At 54.8% G+C, this 17390-nt stretch overlaps 1 protein-coding gene and 1 long non-coding RNA gene across 2 annotated transcripts in view; one reads left to right on the top strand and one right to left on the bottom strand.

Moving 5' to 3' along the window:
- The window catches only part of FAAP100 (FA core complex associated protein 100), a 71788-nt gene that overhangs the window by 43570 nt on the left and 10828 nt on the right, over nt 1-17390 (bottom strand). The gene's annotated exons all lie outside the window — the stretch shown is intronic.
- On the top strand, nt 66-13547 carry LOC136588063 (uncharacterized). The gene is made up of 3 exons (XR_010787535.1): nt 66-295; nt 12880-13050; nt 13256-13547. It is a non-coding gene; the product is annotated as an uncharacterized lncRNA (long non-coding RNA).

Here is a 17390-nt window from a genome sequence, read left to right as displayed (position 1 = left end):
AGTCAGTCAGCCGGGAAGCATATTTACACTAATCGCTTCGGTTATGCACGCTGCCGATTCCAGCCAATGAGGTGGCTGGAATCGGCACCACGTGACTTACCATCGTGCACGAGCAGTACAGTTCAGCAGCCGTGCACGATGAGAGCTGTGCCCGCGCGTCACGTGACCCGTGACGTCATCGACCCTTGAATTTGCCCGGGGATTCCGAGCCCTATTCACCTACATAGGAAGCTAATGGTTGGAACCTTTTATACAACTTACAAGGAGGGAGAGGAAGATTTGTGCGCTACGTGTGGTGAGTACCCACCTGAGATTTGTGCGCTGTGCGCTACATGTGGAGACGAGGCCACCTGAGATTTGTGTGCTGTGCGCTACGCGTGGAGACGCGGCCACCTGAGATTTGTGTGCTGTGCGCTACGTGTGGAGACGCTGTCACCTGAGATTTGTGTGCTACGTGTGGTGAGTACCCACCTGAGATTTGTGCGCTGTGTGCTACGTGTGGTGAGTACCCACCTGAGATTTGTGCGCTGTGCGCTACGTGTGGTGAGTACCCACCTGAGATTTGTGCGCTGTGCGCTACGTGTGGTGAGTACCCACCTGAGATTTGTGCGCTACGTGTGGTAAGTACCCACCTGAGATTTGTGCGCTGTGCGCTACGTGTGGAGACGCGGTCACCTGAGATTTGTGCGCTGTGCGCTACGTGTGGAGACGCGGTCACCTGAGATTTGTGCGCTGTGCGCTACGTGTGGAGACGCTGTCACCTGAGATTTGTGCGCTACGTGTGGGGACGCGGCCACCTGAGATTTGTGCGCCGTGCGCTACGTGTGGTGAGTACCCACCTGAGATTTGTGCGCTGTGCACTACGTGTGGTGAGTACCCACCTGAGATTTGTGCGCTACGTGTGGTAAGTACCCACCTGAGATTTGTGCGCTGTGCGCTACGTGTGGAGACGCGGTCACCTGAGATTTGTGCGCTGTGCGCTACGTGTGGAGACGCGGCCACCTGAGATTTGTGCGCTGTGCGCTACGTGTGGAGACGAGGCCACCTGAGATTTGTGTGCTGTGCGCTACGCGTGGAGACGCGGCCACCTGAGATTTGTGTGCTGTGCGCTACGTGTGGAGACGCTGTCACCTGAGATTTGTGTGCTACGTGTGGTGAGTACCCACCTGAGATTTGTGCGCTGTGTGCTACGTGTGGTGAGTACCCACCTGAGATTTGTGCGCTGTGCGCTACGTGTGGTGAGTACCCACCTGAGATTTGTGCGCTGTGCGCTACGTGTGGTGAGTACCCACCTGAGATTTGTGCGCTACGTGTGGTAAGTACCCACCTGAGATTTGTGCGCTGTGCGCTACGTGTGGAGACGCGGTCACCTGAGATTTGTGCGCTGTGCGCTACGTGTGGAGACGCGGTCACCTGAGATTTGTGCGCTGTGCGCTACGTGTGGAGACGCTGTCACCTGAGATTTGTGCGCTACGTGTGGGGACGCGGCCACCTGAGATTTGTGCGCCGTGCGCTACGTGTGGTGAGTACCCACCTGAGATTTGTGCGCTGTGCACTACGTGTGGTGAGTACCCACCTGAGATTTGTGCGCTACGTGTGGTAAGTACCCACCTGAGATTTGTGCGCTGTGCGCTACGTGTGGAGACGCGGTCACCTGAGATTTGTGCGCTGTGCGCTACGTGTGGAGACGCGGTCACCTGAGATTTGTGCGCTGTGCGCTACGTGTGGAGACGCGGCCACCTGAGATTTGTGCGCTGTGCGCTACGTGTGGTGAGTACCCACCTGAGATTTGTGCGCTGTGCGCTACGTGTGGTGAGTACCCACCTGAGATTTGTGCGCTGTGCGCTACGTGTGGTGAGTACCCACCTGAGATTTGTGCGCTACGTGTGGTAAGTACCCACCTGAGATTTGTGCGCTGTGCGCTACGTGTGGAGACGCGGTCACCTGAGATTTGTGCGCTGTGCGCTACGTGTGGAGACGCGGTCACCTGAGATTTGTGCGCTGTGCGCTACGTGTGGTGAGTACCCACCTGAGATTTGTGCGCTGTGCGCTACGTGTGGTGAGTACCCACCTGAGATTTGTGCGCTGTGCGCTACGTGTGGTGAGTACCCACCTGAGATTTGTGCGCTACGTGTGGTAAGTACCCACCTGAGATTTGTGCGCTGTGCGCTACGTGTGGAGACGCGGTCACCTGAGATTTGTGCGCTGTGCGCTACGTGTGGAGACGCGGTCACCTGAGATTTGTGCGCTGTGCGCTACGTGTGGAGACGCTGTCACCTGAGATTTGTGCGCTACGTGTGGGGACGCGGCCACCTGAGATTTGTGCGCCGTGCGCTACGTGTGGTGAGTACCCACCTGAGATTTGTGCGCTGTGCACTACGTGTGGTGAGTACCCACCTGAGATTTGTGCGCTACGTGTGGTAAGTACCCACCTGAGATTTGTGCGCTGTGCGCTACGTGTGGAGACGCGGTCACCTGAGATTTGTGCGCTGTGCGCTACGTGTGGAGACGCGGTCACCTGAGATTTGTGCGCTGTGCGCTACGTGTGGAGACGCGGCCACCTGAGATTTGTGCGCCGTGCGCTACGTGTGGGGACGCGGCCACCTGAGATTTGTGCGCTGTGCGCTACTTGTGGAGACGCGGTCACCTGAGATTTGTGCGCTACGTGTGGAGACGCGGCCACCTGAGATTTGTGCGCTACGTGTGGAGACGGGGTCACCTGAGATTTTTGCGCTACGTGTGGAGACGCGGTCACCTGAGATTTGTGCGCTGTGCGCTACGTGTGGAGACGCGGTCACCTGAGATTTGCGCGCTCTGCGCTACGTGTGGAGGCGCGGTCACCTGAGATTTGCGCACTGTGCGCTACGTGTGGAGGCGCGGTCACCTGAGATTTGTGCGCTGTGCGCTACGTGTGGAGACGCGGTCACCTCAGATTTGTGCGCTGTGCGCTACGTGTGGAGACGCGGTCACCTGAGATTTGTGCGCTACGTGTGGGGACGCGGCCACCTGAGATTTGTGCGCCGTGCGCTACGTGTGGGGACGCGGCCACCTGAGATTTGTGCGCTGTGCGCTACTTGTGGAGACGCGGTCACCTGAGATTTGTGCGCTACGTGTGGAGACGCGGCCACTTGAGATTTGTGCGCTGTGCGCTACGTGTGGAGACGGGGTCACCTGAGATTTTTGCGCTACGTGTGGAGACGCGGTCACCTGAGATTTGTGCGCTGTGCGCTACGTGTGGAGACGCGGTCACCTGAGATTTGGGCGCTCTGCGCTACGTGTGGAGACGCCGTCACCTGAGATTTGCGCACTGTGCGCTACGTGTGGAGGCGCGGTCACCTGAGATTTGTGCGCTGTGCGCTACGTGTGGAGACGCGGCCACCTGAGATTTGTGCGCTGTGCGCTACGTGTGGTGAGTACCCACCTGAGATTTGTGCGCTGTGCGCTACGTGTGGTGAGTACCCACCTGAGATTTGTGCGCTGTGCGCTACGTGTGGTGAGTACCCACCTGAGATTTGTGCGCTACGTGTGGTAAGTACCCACCTGAGATTTGTGCGCTGTGCGCTACGTGTGGAGACGCGGTCACCTGAGATTTGTGCGCTGTGCGCTACGTGTGGAGACGCGGTCACCTGAGATTTGTGCGCTGTGCGCTACGTGTGGTGAGTACCCACCTGAGATTTGTGCGCTGTGCGCTACGTGTGGTGAGTACCCACCTGAGATTTGTGCGCTGTGCGCTACGTGTGGTGAGTACCCACCTGAGATTTGTGCGCTACGTGTGGTAAGTACCCACCTGAGATTTGTGCGCTGTGCGCTACGTGTGGAGACGCGGTCACCTGAGATTTGTGCGCTGTGCGCTACGTGTGGAGACGCGGTCACCTGAGATTTGTGCGCTGTGCGCTACGTGTGGAGACGCTGTCACCTGAGATTTGTGCGCTACGTGTGGGGACGCGGCCACCTGAGATTTGTGCGCCGTGCGCTACGTGTGGTGAGTACCCACCTGAGATTTGTGCGCTGTGCACTACGTGTGGTGAGTACCCACCTGAGATTTGTGCGCTACGTGTGGTAAGTACCCACCTGAGATTTGTGCGCTGTGCGCTACGTGTGGAGACGCGGTCACCTGAGATTTGTGCGCTGTGCGCTACGTGTGGAGACGCGGTCACCTGAGATTTGTGCGCTGTGCGCTACGTGTGGAGACGCGGCCACCTGAGATTTGTGCGCCGTGCGCTACGTGTGGGGACGCGGCCACCTGAGATTTGTGCGCTGTGCGCTACTTGTGGAGACGCGGTCACCTGAGATTTGTGCGCTACGTGTGGAGACGCGGCCACCTGAGATTTGTGCGCTACGTGTGGAGACGGGGTCACCTGAGATTTTTGCGCTACGTGTGGAGACGCGGTCACCTGAGATTTGTGCGCTGTGCGCTACGTGTGGAGACGCGGTCACCTGAGATTTGCGCGCTCTGCGCTACGTGTGGAGGCGCGGTCACCTGAGATTTGCGCACTGTGCGCTACGTGTGGAGGCGCGGTCACCTGAGATTTGTGCGCTGTGCGCTACGTGTGGAGACGCGGTCACCTCAGATTTGTGCGCTGTGCGCTACGTGTGGAGACGCGGTCACCTGAGATTTGTGCGCTACGTGTGGGGACGCGGCCACCTGAGATTTGTGCGCCGTGCGCTACGTGTGGGGACGCGGCCACCTGAGATTTGTGCGCTGTGCGCTACTTGTGGAGACGCGGTCACCTGAGATTTGTGCGCTACGTGTGGAGACGCGGCCACTTGAGATTTGTGCGCTGTGCGCTACGTGTGGAGACGGGGTCACCTGAGATTTTTGCGCTACGTGTGGAGACGCGGTCACCTGAGATTTGTGCGCTGTGCGCTACGTGTGGAGACGCGGTCACCTGAGATTTGGGCGCTCTGCGCTACGTGTGGAGACGCCGTCACCTGAGATTTGCGCACTGTGCGCTACGTGTGGAGGCGCGGTCACCTGAGATTTGTGCGCTGTGCGCTACGTGTGGAGACGCGGTCACCTCAGATTTGTGCGCTGTGCGCTACGTGTGGAGACGCGGTCACCTCAGATTTGTGCGCTGTGCGCTACGTGTGGAGACGCGGTCACCTCAGATTTGTGCGCTGTGCGCTACGTGTGGAGACGCGGTCACCTCAGATTTGTGCGCTACGTGTGGAGACGCGGTCACCTTAGATTTGTGCGCTACGTGTGGAGACGCGGTCACCTTAGATTTGTGCGCTCTGCGCTACGTGTGGAGACGCGGTCACCTGAGATTTGTGCGCCGTGCGCTACGTGTGGGGACGCGGCCACCTGAGATTTGTGCGCTACGTGTGGGGACGCGGCCACCTGAGATTTGTGCGCTGTGCGCTACTTGTGGAGACGCGGTCACCTCAGATTTGTGCGCTGTGCGCTACGTGTGGAGACGCGGTCACCTCAGATTTGTGCGCTGTGCGCTACGTGTGGAGACGCGGTCACCTTAGATTTGTGCGCTGTGCGCTACGTGTGGGGACGTGGCCACCTGAGATTTGTGCGCCGTGCGCTACGTGTGGGGACGCGGCCACCTGAGATTTGTGCGCTGTGCGCTACTTGTGGAGACGCGGTCACCTGAGATTTGTGCGCTACGTGTGGAGACGCGGCCACCTGAGATTTGTGCGCTGTGCGCTACGTGTGGAGCTGGGGTCACCTGAGATTTTTGCGCTACGTGTGGAGACGCGGTCACCTCAGATTTGTGCGCTGTGCGCTACGTGTGGATACGCGGTCACCTGAGATTTGTGCGCTCTGCGCTACGTGTGGAGACGCGGTCACCAGAGATTTGTGCGCTACGTGTGGAGACGCGGTCACCAGAGATTTGTGCGCTGTGCGCTACGTGTGGTGAGTACCCACCTGAGATTTGTGCGCTGTGCGCTACGTGTGGAGACGCGCTCACCTGAGATTTGTGCGCTGTGCGCTACGTGTGGAGACGCGCTCACCTGAGATTTGTGCGCTCTGCGCTACGTGTGGGGACGCGGTCACCTGAGATTTGTGCACTGTGCGCTACGTGTGGAGACGCGGTCACCTGAGATTTGTGCGCCGTGCGCTACGTGTGGGGACGCGGCCACCTGAGATTTGTGCGCCGTGCGCTACGTGTGGGGACGCGGCCACCTGAGATTTGTGCGCTACTTGTGGAGACGCGGCCACCTGAGAATTGTGCGCTACGTGTGGAGACGCGGCCACCTGAGATTTGTGCGCTGTGCGCTACGTGTGGAGACGGGGTCACCTGAGATTTTTGCGCTACGTGTGGAGACGCGGTCACCTGATATTTGTGCACTGTGCGCTACGTGTGGAGACGCGGTCACCTGAGATTTGTGCGCTCTGCGCTACGTGTGGAGACGCCGTCACCTGAGATTTGCGCACTGTGCACTACGTGTGGAGGCGCGGTCACCTGAAATTTGTGCGCTGTGCGCTACGTGTGGAGATGCGATCACCTCAGATTTGTGCGCTGTGCGCTATGTGTGGAGACGTGGTCACCTCAGATTTGTCCGCTACGTGTGGAGACGCGGTCACCTCAGATTTGTGCGCTGTGCGCTACGTGTGGAGACGCGGTCACCTTAGATTTGTGCGCTCTGCGCTACGTGTGGAGACGCGGTCACCTGAGATTTGTGCGCCGTGCGCTACGTGTGGGGACGCGGCCACCTGAGATTTGTGCGCCGTGCGCTACGTGTGGGGACGCGGCCACCTGAGATTTGTGCACTGTGCGCTACTTGTGGAGACGCGGTCACCTGAGATTTGTGCGCTACGTGTGGAGACGCGGCCACCTGAGATTTGTGCGCTGTGCGCTACGTGTGGAGACGGGGTCACCTGAGATTTGTGCGCTCTGCGCTACGTGTGGAGACGCCGTCACCTGAGATTTGCGCACTGTGCACTGTGTGGAGGCGCGGTCACCTGAGATTTGTGCGCTGTGCGCTACGTGTGGAGATGCGGTCACCTCAGATTTGTGCGCTGTGCGCTACGTGTGGAGACGCGGTCACCTGAGATTTGTGCGCTCTGCGCTACGTGTGGAGACGCGGTCACCTGAGATTTGTGCGCTGTGCGCTGCTACGTGTGGAGACGGGGTTACCTGAGATTTGTGCGCTGCTACGTGTGGAGACGCGGTCACCTGAGATTTGTGCGCCGTGCGCTGCTACGTGTGGAGACGCGGTCACCTGAGATTTGTGCGCCGTGCGCTACGTGTGGAGACGCGGTCACCTGAGTTTTGTGCTCTATGCGCTACGTGTGGAGACGCGGTCACCTCAGATTTGTGCGCTCTGCGCTACGTGTGGAGACGCGGTCACCTCAGATTTGTGCGCTACGTGTGGAGACGCGGTCACCTGAGATTAGTGCGCTGTGCACTACGTGTGGAGACGCGGTCACCTCAGATTTGTGCGCTGTGCACTACGTGTGGAGACGCGGTCACCTCAGATTTGTGCGCTGTGCGCTACGTGTGGAGACGCGGTCACTTGAGATTTGTGCGCTCTGCGCTACGTGTGGAGACGCGGTCACCTGAGATTTATGCGCTGTGTGCTACGTGTGGAGACGCGGCCACCTGAGATTTGTGCTCTATGCGCTACGTGTGGAGACGCGGTCACCTGAGATTTGTGCGCTACGTGTGGAGACGCGGCCACCTGAGATTTGTGCGCCGTGCGCTACGTGTGGAGACGCGGCCACCTGAGATTTGTGCGCTACGTGTGGAGACGCCGTCACCTCAGATTTGTGCGCTACGTGTGGAGACGCCGTCACCTCAGATTTGTGCGCTACGTGTGGAGACGCCGTCACCTCAGATTTGTGCGCTACGTGTGGAGACGCCGTCACCTGAGATTTGTGCGCTACGTGTGGAGACGCCGTCACCTGAGATTTGTGCGCTACGTGTGGAGACGCGGTCACCTGAGATTTGTGCGCTACGTGTGGAGACGCGGTCACCTGAGATTTGTGCGCTACGTGTGGAGACGCGGTCACCTGAGATTTGTGCGCTGTGCGCTACGTGTGGAGACGCGGTAACCTGAGATTTGTGCGCTACGCGTGGAGACGCGGTAACCTGAGATTTGTGCGCTACGCGTGGAGACGCGGTTACCTGAGATTTGTGCGCTACGCGTGGAGACGCGGTCAGCTGAGATTTGTGCGCTGTGCGCTACGCGTGGAGACGCGGTCAGCTGAGATTTGTGCGCTACGTGTGGAGACGCGGTCAGCTGAGATTTGTGCACTGTGCGCTACGTGTGGAGACGCGGTCACCTGAGATTTGTGCGCTGTGCGCTACGTGTGGAGACGCGGTCACCTGAGATTTGTGCGCTGTGCGCTACGTGTGGAGACGCGGTCACCTGAGATTTGTGCGCTGTGCGCTACGTGTGGAGACGCGGTCACCTGAGATTTGTGCGCTGTGCGCTACGTGTGGAGACGCGGTCACCTGAGATTTGTGCGCTGTGCGCTACATGTGGAGACGCGGTCACTTGAGATTTGTGCGCTGTGCGCTACGTGTGGAGACGCGGTAACCTGAGATTTGTGCGCTACGTGTGGAGACGCGGTCACCTGAGATTTGTGCGCTGTGCACTACGTGTGGAGACGCAGTAACCTGAGATTTGTGCGCTACGTGTGGAGACGCGGTCACCTGAGATTTGTGCGCTACGTGTGGAGACGCGGCCACCTGAGATTTGTGCGCTGTGCGCTACGTGTGGAGACGCGGTCACCTGAGATTTGTGCGCTGTGCGCTACATGTGGAGACGCGGTCACTTGAGATTTGTGCGCTGTGCGCTACGTGTGGAGACGCGGTAACCTGAGATTTGTGCGCTACGTGTGGAGACGCGGTCACCTGAGATTTGTGCGCTGTGCACTACGTGTGGAGACGCAGTAACCTGAGATTTGTGCGCTACGTGTGGAGACGCGGTCACCTGAGATTTGTGCGCTGAGCGCTACGTGTGGAGACGCGGTCACCTGAGATTTGTGCGCTGTGCGCTACGTGTGGAGACGCGATCACCTGAGATTTGTGCGCTGTGCACTACGTGTGGAGACGCGGTCCCCTGAGATTTGTGCGCTGTGCACTACGTGTGGAGACGCCGTCACCTGAGATTTGTGCGCTGTGCGCTACGTGTGGAGACGCGGTCACCTTAGATTTGTGCGCTACGTGTGGAGACGCGGTCACCTGAGATTTGTGCGCTACGTGTGGAGACGCGGTCACCTGAGATTTGTGCGCTACGTGTGGAGACGCGGTCACCTGAGATTTGTGCGCTACGTGTGGAGACGCGGTCACCTGAGATTTGTGCGCTACGTGTGGAGACGCGGTCACCTGAGATTTGTGTGCTACGTGTGGAGACGCGGTCACCTGAGATTTGTGCGCTGTGCGCTACGTGTGGAGACGCGGTCACCTGAGATTTGTGCGCTACGCGTGGAGACGCGGTTACCTGAGATTTGTGCACTGTGCGCTACGTGTGGAGACGCGGTCAGCTGAGATTTGTGCGCTGTGCGCTACGTGTGGAGACGCGGTCACCTGAGATTTGTGCGCTGTGCGCTACGTGTGGAGACGCGATCACCTGAGATTTGTGCGCTGTGCGCTACGTGTGGAGACGCGGTCACCTGAGATTTGTGCGCTGTGCACTACGTGTGGAGACGCGGTCACCTGAGAGTTGTGCGCTGTGCACTACGTGTTGAGACGCCGTCACCTGAGATTTGTGCGCTGTGCGCTACGTGTGGAGACGCGGTCACCTGAGATTTGTGTGCTACGTGTGGAGACGCCGTCACCTGAGATTTGTGCGCTACGTGTGGAGACGCGGTCACCTGAGATTTGTGCGCTACGTGTGGAGACGCGGTCACCTGAGATTTGTGCGCTGTGCGCTACGTGTGGAGACGCGGTCACCTGAGATTTGTGCGCTGTGCGCTACGTGTGGAGACGCGGTCACCTGAGATCTGTGCGCTGTGCGCTACGTGTGGAGACGCGGTCACCTGAGATTTGTGCGTTGTGCACTACGTGTGGAGACGCCGTCACCTGAGATTTGTGCGCTGTGCGCTACGTGTGGAGACACGGTCACCTGAGATTTGTGCGCTACGTGTGGAGACGCGGCCACCTGAGATTTGGGCGCTCTGTGCTACGTGTGGTGAGTACACACCTGAGATTTGTGCGCTGTGCGCTACGTGTGGAGACGCGGTCACCTGAGATTTGTGCGCTACGTGTGGAGACGCGGTCACCTGAGATTTGTGCGCTGTGCGCTACGTGTGGAGACGCGGTCACCTGAGATTTGTGCGCTGTGCGCTACGTGTGGAGACGCGGTCACCTGAGATCTGTGCGCTGTGCGCTACGTGTGGAGACGCGGTCACCTGAGATTTGTGCGTTGTGCACTACGTGTGGAGACGCCGTCACCTGAGATTTGTGCGCTGTGCGCTACGTGTGGAGACACGGTCACCTGAGATTTGTGCGCTACGTGTGGAGACGCGGCCACCTGAGATTTGTGCGCTCTGTGCTACGTGTGGTGAGTACACACCTGAGATTTGTGCGCTGTGCGCTACGTGTGGAGACGCGATCACCTAAAGATTTGTGCGCTGTGCGCTACGCGTGGAGACACGGTCACCTGAGATTTGTGCTCTATGCGCTACGTGTGGTGAGTACCCACCTGAGATTTGTGCGCTGTGCGCTACGTGTGGAGACACGGTCACCTGAGATTTGTGCGCTGTGGTGGCGACGCGGTCACCTGAGATTTGTGCGCTGTGATGGAGACGCGGTCACCTGAGATTTGTGCGCTGTGCGCTACGTGTGGAGATGCGGTCACCTCAGATTTGTGCGCTACGTGTGGAGACGCGGTCACCTGAGATTTGTGCGCTACGTGTGGAGGCGCGGTCACCTGAGATTTGTGCGCTGTGCGCTACGTGTGGAGACGCGGTCACCTGAGATTTGTGCGCTACGTGTGGAGACGCGGTCACCTGAGATTTGTGCGCTACGTGTGGAGACGCGGTCACCTGAGATTTGTGCGCTACGTGTGGAGACGCGGTCACCTGAGATTTGTGCGCTACGTGTGGAGCGCCGTCACCTGAGATTTGTACGCTGTGCGCTACGTGTGGAGCGCCGTCTCCTGAGATTTGTGCGCTGTGCGCTACGTGTGGAGACGCGGTCACCTCAGATCTGTGCGCTACGTGTGGAGACGCGGTCACCTCAGATCTGTGCGCTACGTGTGGAGACGCGGTCACCTGAGATTTGTGCGCTGTGCGCTACGTGTGGAGACGCGGTCACCTGAGATTTGTGCGCTGTGCGCTACGTGTGGAGACGCGGTCACCTGAGATTTGTGCGCTGTGCGCTACGTGTGGAGACGCGGTCACCTGAGATTTGTGCGCTGTGCGCTACATGGGGAGACGCGGTCACCTGAGATTTGTGCGCTGTGCGCTACGTGTGGAGACGCGGTCACCTGAGATTTGTGCGCTACGTGTGGAGACGCGGTCACCTGAGATTTGTGCGCTGTGCGCTACGTGTGGAGACGCGGTCACCTGAGATTTGTGCGCTACGTGTGGAGCGCCGTCACCTGAGATTTGTGCGCTACGTGTGGAGCGCCGTCACCTGAGATTTGTGCGCTGTGCACTACGTGTGGAGCGCCGTCACCTGAGATTTGTGCGTTGTGCGCTACGTGTGGAGCGCCGTCACCTGAGATTTGTGCGCTACGTGTGGAGCGCCGTCACCTGAGATACGTGCGCTGTGCGCTACGTGTGGTGAGTACATCACCTGAGATTTGCGCGACGCCACCTGACGCAACCTGACTTTTTTTTGCTGATTTATGCGCTACGTGTGGAGACGCGGCCACCTGAGATTTGTGCGCCTTTTTGCAATCTTACGTGTGGAGAGGATCCTGACGTTTGGACGCGTTTTGAGAAAAATTTCGCTTCGCTCGGACACCATCTGACATAACTCGGCGAGGTAAGCTGCTGCATCTGCCAAAATTTTCATTGCGTGCATCTGCTCATACGTGCATATTTGCGCATATTAGCAGGTTTTTGCTTGCATCTGCTCATGTGTGCATATTTTGCACATATTTGCAGGTTTTTGCTTGCATCTGCACATATGCGCATATTTGCAGGTTTTCACTTGCATCTGCTCATATGCGCATATTTGCAGGTTTTCACTTGCATCTGCTCATATGCGCATATTTGCAGGTTTGCACTTGCATCTGCTCATATGCGCATATTTTGCATGTTTTCGCTTGCATCTGCTCATATGCGCATATTTGCATGTTTTCACTTGCATCTGCTCATATGCGCATATTTTGCGCATATTTGCAGGTTTGCACTTGCATCTGCTCATATGCGCATATTTTGCATGTTTTCGCTTGCATCTGCTCATATGCGCATATTTGCATGTTTTCACTTGCATCTGCTCATATGCGCATATTTTGCGCATATTTGCATGTTTTCACTTGCATCTGCTCATATGCGCATGTTTTGCGCATATTTGCAGGTTTGCACTTGCATCTGCTCATATGCGCATATTTGCATGTTTTCGCTTGCATCTGCTCATATGCGCATATTTGCATGTTTTCGCTTGCATCTGCTCATATGCGCATATTTGCATGTTTTCACTTGCATCTGCTCATATGCGCATATTTTGCACATATTTGCAGGTTTTCACTTGCATCTGCTCATATTTTGCATGTTTTCGCTTGCATCTGCTCATATGCGCATATTCTGCACATATTTGCAGGTTTTCGCTTGCATCTGCTCATATGCGCATATTTGCTGGTTTTTGCTTGCATCTGCACATATGCGAATCTTTGCAGGTTTTCACTTGCATCTGCTGATATGCGCATATTTTGCGCATATTTGCAGGTTTTCGCTTGCATCTCCTCATATGTGCACATTTTAATGTTTTTGCTTCCATGTGCTGAATTGCTCTCCGTTTTCCACAGGACGACTGTTGTGGAGAGGAACCTGACATGTGGCTGCGTTTTGTACAACGTTCGGAACTGGAGTTTGTCGTTTTAGGTGCTGATTTTACATTTGCCCACCTTTTGGAGAGGACGACTCGTGTGGAGAGGAATTTCGCTTCGCTCGGACACCACCTGACATCACTCAGCGAGGTAAGCTGCTGCATCTGACAAATTTTTCATTGCTTGCATCTGCTCGTACGTACGTATGTATGTATATATGTGTATATGATTCTTCTGTCCAGGTTGGGGGAGTAGTGGTCAATGTAAGTGGGTGGAGCGGATCTAGGGATCTAGGGATCAGTAATACTGGTGTGATGTGACTGTTAACCTGCTGATTTTTCGTCATTTCCTGCAGATCTGACGTCCTTGAGAATGGGAAGGCTGTCCGACAGTGAAGAGACCCTCGACGTTCAGCAATCTTGAAACCCTTCGTTTTATGGACTGCTTTTTGCCTGTGACTCACCTTTTTTTTATTATAAGCTTTTTATTTCAAAGAATTATGACGGAGGATCCTGAAAAACTGCACAATATTTTACTACGATGGAGTAAACAGAAAAGACCCGCAAACACAGCGGCCTTTTGTTTATCAGGGAATGACACTTGGTGTAAAATCCACATTTTTAATAAATAATAAAACGTGATTTGAATTTGGTTTTTTGTTTTACCTTATTTATGTTTTCTGACTCCTGATTTCCCACACTGTAAGGCTGGCTGCACAGGGCTGTGACGGGCTCCGCCATGGAATTCCGTGGCGGAGCCTGTCACAGTGGCCCCCAGAGACCCCAATACTTACCTCCAGATCCCGAGTCCCACGTCCCGCATCACGCCTCGGCGCGCATGTGCAATAGAGCGCGACGTGCCGCAGCGGCATGTGATGCGCCGGCTGCGTCATATGACGCGGCTGGCGGTAGGCGTAGAGGCGGTTTCACGCTATCTTCCACTGTGCTACAGCGGAAGATAGCATGAATGGACGGCTTCCATAGACTGCAATGGAAGCCGTCCACGCGTATACCCGCGGCAAATAGAGCATGCCGCGGGTGAGGACGGGTGATTTTACGGTGCGGAATTCTGCGGTGAAATTCCGCACCGTAAGCATTGAGCTATTAGGTTTAATAGAACCTAATAGCTGCGGGCAACACAGCGGATGTCAGTCTGTGGGAAGGAGCCTTAAGGCCTCATGTCCGCTAGCAAAATGGAATTGCGGTTTCCGCAGCGGATTTGCCCATAGGGAATCATTGGCCATCCGCGGTCCATTAAACTGATTTTTGCACCCGCGGATGGAATTTTAATAGAATTGCGTTTTTCACGCGTGGGAGGAAAAAACGCGGCATGCTCCATTTTACCGCGGATTGGCCACATTGATAGCAATGTGTAAGGATATCTGCATGCAAAAATAATACAATTGAAAGCTGATTCCGCGCGGATTGTATTTTTCTAGTGGACATGAGGCCTATGGCCGCCTGCAGTCGGCCGTGTCGGATCCGGCTGCGAGAATTTTCGCAGCAGGACCCGACACGAGCGCCTGCAGAGAGCAGTGCGGAACTTGCCCGCTCCCGCAGCTCCGATTCATGTGCCAGCAGCCGGCGCATGCGCAGAGTCGGCAGCCGGAGAGTGACGTTTCTGTACGGGGCTCTGCGAGCCCCGCACAGAATTACAGCATGCCGCAGTTTGTTTTCTGCGCGTGATTCCTGAAAAAAATTGTGGGGTCAAAATCCTCCTGACCCCCTCAGTGAATACGTTAAGGTGTGTAGTTTATAAAATGGGGTCATTTGTGGGGGTACCTATCATTCTGACACTCATGAGCCTTTCCAATCTTGGCTTGGTGCCGGAAAACACCGTGTTCCTCAAAACACTGAAAAGTAATGTTAAATTTGTACGTCTCCTAAATGGAAAAAAAATGTTTTCAAAACGTGCTTCCAGAATAAAGTAGAGAGATGGAAATATATATCTTAGCACATATTAGAGATATAACATTTGAAAATGTGAAAAAAGTAGTTTATTGAAATTTTTGCCAATATTTGCCATTTCAATAAATATACACAAGTTCTAACAGTCTATTTTTACCACCTAAATGAAGAACAAGGGGATGAAAAAACAATGTCAGAATCACTTGGATATGCAAAGCCTTTACAGAGTTATGATATGTTAAGTGACACATGGGAGATTTCTAAAAGTTCGCTCCGGCACAAACAGGCTTTGCCACTAAGGCCTCATGTCCACGGGGAAAATCAGATCCGCTACGGATTCTCCATGTAGAATCCGTAGCGGGTCCCTCCTGCCCCGCGGACATGAGCGCTGAAAATAAGAATAAATGAGAATAAACTCACCTCCCATCCGCTCCGTTTCTTCTCTTCGCTGCGGCGTCATCTTCTCTCATCGCGGCCGGATCTTCTTTCTTCGGCTCGGCGGATGTGCATGATGACGTCGGTGACGTGCCCCGCGCATGCGCCGGGCCGAAGCAAAATGATCTGGCCGCGACTGAGAGAAGATGGCGCGGCGCCGAAGAGAAGAACCGGAGCGTGTGAGTAAAATATGATTTTTGTCTCCCGCGGATCCGGACGGCTTCCATAGGCTTCAATAGAAGCCCGCGGGAGCCGTCCCCGCGGGAGACCCGCATGAAAATGGAGCATGGTCCAGATTTTTTCATGCTCCATTTTTTTTAAAATCACTTTTATTGACGATCCGCGGGTATTTATCTACCCGCGGGTGGTCAATGCATCCCTATGGGGTGCGGATCCGCGCGCGGGAGAAGAGTTAAAATCCGCTGCGGATTTTAATTCTTATTTTCCCCGTGGACATGAGCCCTTAGGGGTTAAATAGCTTGGTGTACAAACTTTGAAGCCACTAATGAGGGACAGTGAGCAGCAACACATGCAGCCCGACAATAATCTTCATCGTATTCCTCCATCAGGTCCCGTTTATGTATTTCCATAGTATGTGATGGGCCATTACCAGCTTGTAAGCGTCCTTCTGAGCCAACATCTCGGACCTCAGGCTCTATGCTGCGTCAACTCTGTATTCAGGCAAAAAGGTATCAGCTGACCTGTAAAGAAGAAGAAAAATGAACCCTGCAATTGGCTTAATTCCGGAGGTTTGCATACAGACATCTTATTTGGACAGTTGGTATGTTTGCGAAGGTTTGTTCACTAATTCGGCACCTGTACGTTTGCTAGAAAGATAATAAAAGCAATTACTGGATCCAAAAATACAAGAAAAATAAAATACTCAGATCTTATGTAATGTATTTTCTGGCCTATAATAAGAATTTTTAACACAGCAAATTCTTGTCCAAAGTCGGCGGTCATCTTATACACCGGGTATCATGTCATCCGGCAGGTGCTGCCGCAGCCGGATACTTCCTGACCGCGTCAGTGAGGTCTCGCGGTTACGCAACCAGGAAGTGTCCGGCTGCTGCCTGCAGCTGCTGGCAAGTATGGCCGGCTGTGTGAGATAGATACATACATACATACATACATGAGCAGATGCAAGCAATGAAAAATTTGTCAGATGCAGCAGCTTACCTCGCCGAGTGACGTCAGGTGGTGTCCGAGCGAAGCAAAATTCCTCTCCACACGAGTCGTCCTCTCCAAAAGGTGGGCAAATGTGAAATCAGCACCTAAAACGACAATCTCCGGTTCCGAACGTTGTACAAAACGCAGCCACATGTCAGGTTCCTCTCCACAACAGTCAACCTGTGGAAAACGGAGAGCAATTCAGCACATGGAAGCAAAAACATTAAAATGTGCACATATGAGGAGATGCAAGCGAAAACCTGCAAATATGCGCAAAATATGCGCATATGAGCAGATGCAAGCAAAAACCTGCAAATTTGCGGAAAATATGCGCATATGAGCAGATGCAAGCAAAAACCTGCAAATATGAGCAGATGCAAGTGAAAACCTGCAAAGATGCGCATATGAGCAGATGCAAGCGAAAACATGCAAATATGCGCAAAATACTTGCATATGAGCAGATGCAAGCGAAAACCTGCGAATATGCGCAAAATATGCACATATGAGCAGATGCAAGCAAAAACCTGCAAATTTGCGGAAAATATGCGCATATGAGCAGATGCAAGTGAAAACCTGCAAAGATGCGCATATGTGCAGATGCAAGCAAAAACCTGCAAATTTGCGGAAAATATGCGCATATGTGCAGATGCAAGTGAAAACCTGCAAAGATGCGCATACGTGCAGATGCAAGCAAAAACCTGCAAATATGCACATATGAGCAGATGCAAGCGAAAACCTGCAAATATGCGCAAAATATGCGCATATGAGCAGATGCAAGCGAAAACATGCAAATATGCGCATATGTGCAGATGCAAGCAAAAACCTGCAAATATGCGCAAAATATGCACATATGAGCAGATGCAAGCGAAAACATGCAAATATGCGCAAAATATGCACATATGAGCAGATGCAAGCAAAAACCTGCTAATATGCGCAAATATGCACGTATGAGCAGATGCACGCGATGAAAATTTTGGC

This window comes from Eleutherodactylus coqui, chromosome 13, assembly GCF_035609145.1.
Source record: "Eleutherodactylus coqui strain aEleCoq1 chromosome 13, aEleCoq1.hap1, whole genome shotgun sequence".
Lineage (NCBI taxonomy): Eukaryota > Metazoa > Chordata > Amphibia > Anura > Eleutherodactylidae > Eleutherodactylus > Eleutherodactylus coqui.
The sequence above is the reverse complement of the archived record's forward strand: the minus strand, read 5'-3'. Positions and strand labels throughout refer to the sequence as shown.